The sequence below is a fragment of the Bubalus bubalis genome, chromosome 3 (genome assembly GCF_019923935.1).
Source record: "Bubalus bubalis isolate 160015118507 breed Murrah chromosome 3, NDDB_SH_1, whole genome shotgun sequence".
In the NCBI taxonomy this organism is placed as follows: Eukaryota; Metazoa; Chordata; class Mammalia; order Artiodactyla; family Bovidae; genus Bubalus; species Bubalus bubalis.
In genome coordinates this window covers 51,710,135-51,714,406 of record NC_059159.1, presented here as the reverse complement: position 1 = coordinate 51,714,406, position 4,272 = coordinate 51,710,135, and the positions used below count along the sequence as shown (strand labels likewise).

Genomic DNA, 4,272 nt, shown 5'->3' with positions numbered 1-4,272 from the left:
CTTTGAAGAGCTATGCCTAACTTCTAACTTCATTTCTGCAAAAGTTGTTACTAAGGCTCAGATCCTGCCTATATGACCTGCCCTAAATAAACTAACTTTCCATGATCTTTGCTTCCTATGGAATGCTAATGCATCAATCTTTCTTTGTGGGGAATTTTTCTTGCCACCTGATATTGAGTCTTCTATGGGAAATGGGAATGGTGGTTGATGGGACATTTCCAATTACTAAATCTGATATCTACACCTTGTCCAAGCATAGACTCCAACTTGTTTGTTCACCTTGCTACTGTCGGTCTCCCACAGAATACATTGACTGTCATAACATTTTTGTCATATTTCCATCTTGATCATGCCATTATGTAGATGGAACCAAATTTACCACTTTTAACTTGATGCCCTTAAAGAAAAGCATTTGTCTTGGGTAGATAGTATGACAGATTATCTCTGTCTTCTAACTTAAAATTAGCAAAAAAACTATGTTGCAATAAGCTTTAGCCCCCAAAGACAAGGAAACATGCAACTAAAGGAAATTAGAAAAGGATAGTAAAATTTTATGTCAAAAATTTAGCAATACATTCAAATATATACCAAACTATAAATAATTATTTTTACCTATTAACAAGCTAGTACACTTTAACTCCACTGTTTTGTGTTTTTCTTTTGTCTCTATCCCTGACTGATTTCATGGCATTTTAAGAGTCTGTTTCTAGCCCCTCATAAATTTTAACTCTTCACTTGTCCTTCACCGTGATTTAATTATTAAAGCATCTCTTAAGTCACATCCATTCATGGAACTCTTTTCTGGGCCTTAAAATGATGTTGAACCTTCTAAATCATGTTCTGTATTCTCAAATGGCTTCTTGGATTGTAATGGGAAGGTTACAGATGTGAAAAAAAATCTTACCTAAGACAAATATTTTTTGGTGAAGTGAAAGTAACTCAGTCATGTCTGACTCTTTGTGACCCATGGACTGTACAGTTCATGGAATTCTCCAGGCCAGAATACTGAAGTGGGTTCCCTTCTCCAGGGGATCTTCCCAACCCAGTGATTGAACCCAGGTCTCCCGCATTGCTGGCAGATTCTCTACTAGCTGAACTACCAGGGAATCCCTAAATATTTTTTAAGGAACAATCAAAAAGAATATGCAATGAAGCTAATTAATAGAGGTCTTGAAATTGCTGTTTTAGCAGGTCTCTCCATCCATATATTTATCCTACTCTTGCTCGGAACAACCTATAGTAGTATTAGTCTGCAAATATTAAGTTTCCAAGGGTTAGCATCAGGAATTATTCTTACCAAATATACTAGGGAACTAAGTCACAGCAGACTTTTACAAGGTCTCATGACAATCACAGAAATAATATTTAGATGACCTGACTTCTACTTAGTTATTTACTAAAAATAAGTTGATTTCTAAGGAGATCTAACTACATGTTCCTTTGTTATCTGTTAGCATACAGTATCATTATATGTTAGAATACTAATATATATGTTAGTATAGTTATATGTTAGTACATGTATTTTTCCTCCTGCAAAGCTTTAAGTGTGAAAAATAAATTCCAGGGTGTGATAATCATGCTAAGAGAGTCAAGGGTTACTAAGAAGAAAACCAAAGAAGAGAAACATGTGCAAGATGTAGAAGCAAACTAGCAATAATTTTCATAATTCTCTTACTCTGACTCAGGGCCTTTCAGACTTTTAAAGCCACGATTCACATTAATAAATACATTTTATTTTAAGACTCAGAGTTAGTTACCCTCACTATGTGTAGTGCACTTTTGATGCTATTTCTGTTTCATTTTAAAAAGTTCTGATCAGAACCTAATAACTGGGCCAAAATTCATAGTTTGAAAATCACTGTTCTGGGCAACCAAGGAGTGTGTCAGGTAATGGTCATCAGTGCAGGGGTCATTTTGTAGCTGGGAAGCTCTCACCCTCAGAGATGGTGGTTAGCAAGATGCACAAAGATGTACAGATGAGAGCAGCGATTAACCAAAAGTTGATGGAAACTGGAGAAAGAGAGGGCTTCCCTGGTGGCTCTTCTGTTAAAAACAATCCACCTGCAATGCGGGAGACCTGGGTTCAATCCCTGGGTTGGGAAGATACCCTGGAGAAGGGAACAGAATGCTTCAAAGAGTTGCTAAAAGCCAAGTTAATTGAATGTGGCTGAAAGGACACAGTTGAAGTCACACTGTTAAGAGGTAACTCAAGAAAAAGGACTACAACACGTTACTGTTGATGACTGGGTGGCTCAAATCACACCCAAAGGCAGAACCCAGGTACCTGACAGTGTAAAGGAGGAGAATAAGAACATTCCTTGCTTAGCAGCCCAGCCTTTAAGATTGAATTAGATTGTGTTGTTTTGTGGTTTTATTTCTGAAAGTAAAACTTGCCAGAAATTAGGAATCAATTTCCCAAAATAAAATCCTTTTTTTTTTTTTGGTGCGATGGTATACAGTTTTTGGCTTCCCTGGTGGCTCGGTGGTAAAGAACCTGCCGGCCAAGGAACGAGATGCAAGAGACACGGGAGGATCTCTTGGAGGAGGAAATGGCAACCTGCTCCAATATTCTCGTCTGGGAAATCCCATGGAGAGAGGAGCCTGGCGGGCTACAGTTCATGGGGTCACAAAAAAGTCAGACACCACTTACTGGCTAAACAACAACAAATATGGCTAAAAAACATGGTTTTCAGTAACCATGTGTATGTTGTATTGATTTTTTTCTGCTCAATGTATTATTTTAATAAATATCTCATGAATGAAGAAAAAATAATCACTGCTTTAAGTTGTCCATATCTACCAAGGGGGAGAAGAAGAGGAGGAGGAAGAGGAATAAGTTAATGATGACATAGGCTGCTGCTGCTGCTGCTGCTGCTAAGTCACTTCAGTCGTGTCCGACTCTGTGTGACCCCATAGACAACAGCCCACCAGGCTCCCCCGTCCCTGGGATTCTCCAGGCAAGAACACTGGAGTGGGTTGCCATTTCCTTCTCCAATGCATGAAAGTGAAAAGTGAAAGTGAAGTCGCTCAGTCGTGTCCGACCCTCAGCGACCCCATGGACTGCAACCTTCCAAGGCTCCTCCATCCATGGGATTTTCCAGGCAAGAGTACTGGAGTGGGATGCCATTGCCTTCTCCATGACATAGGCTAGTCGAAGTCAAATTTAGTAAGAGATATTTAATATGATCCTTTTTTCCCCTCACTAACAAATATGTACCTTTTCTTCCAAAGAAACTTGGTATACTTGAATTCATATTATACTTAACACTCACCTGGGAATGTAAAACATTGTGTTCACTAGCTATGGATCATACAAGAAACATTTTTTTCTGAATTTTATACCCGATTTTAAAAACAAAAGATATGACACAAATGGTATTCTAACTCCATCTTCCAAGGGAAGTTATGTTTCATATTTTAAGACTCCTGAAGTTTCTTGTTCTTATTTCAAGTGATTGTCCCAAAGCAAAGATGTATTTGCTTTTTTAAAAGATCAGCTAGTGTGAATTTTGAATATCAGGTTTCTGCTTTCACAGATAAATCATTTGTATCAAATTCATCTGTTTCTTCTTCCATCACAAGTGGATTGCAGCTGGCTGCTTTAAAAACCAGAATTTGGATTCTATTAACAGCTCTGGTGTAAGTTCCCTCTCTGGTGTGTCTGGGCTTCTTCAGTGCTCCACACACTGAACATGGCTTTAGCACAATTACTTAAAGCTCCTTCAATTAGAAATTGCAAGACAGTTGTCATCAAATTTATGTAACATGGATCAGTCAAGCATCTGGAAGAATTTGTATGTGCAACAGATTAAAAACCTACAATGCTTTCTCATCTTGAAATATATTATTGATTTTATAGCTAATGGAAAAATCAGCAGTGTTTCCATTTTCCTGGTTTTAAAAATACATATACATCAAACCCAATCTCAAAGTATATATATATATATATTTAATTGCAGTTAGGAAGTACATAATCTAGCTTTTCTTTCATCAGAGTGAAATGTTAGCATTACTTTTAAGACATGAAGTAGAAAAATCACAAGAAATTGATAATTTTTGTATAAAGTAGCCTAGTTGCTAAGCATAATGAATTTTTCCATCTGGAGAGCCCATTTAAAACTTCACTCTACTTCTAAGCAATATTGTGTCATATAGTAGAGTAGACGGTATAAAAGGCCAGGGATTTGGGCTTAGCACATCCATTAATTGATAATGTAAACTTGGGTGATTTGCTTATCCTTTCTAGCCCTTGGTTTCCTAATTTTTAATTTA

At 37.3% G+C, this 4,272-nt stretch overlaps 1 pseudogene; it reads left to right on the top strand.

Annotated features, from left to right (window-relative positions):
- The first annotated feature begins 1,943 nt into the window (after positions 1–1,943).
- Positions 1,944–2,326, top strand: LOC102395999 (annotated as a pseudogene).
- The last annotated feature ends 1,946 nt before the right edge of the window (positions 2,327–4,272 follow it).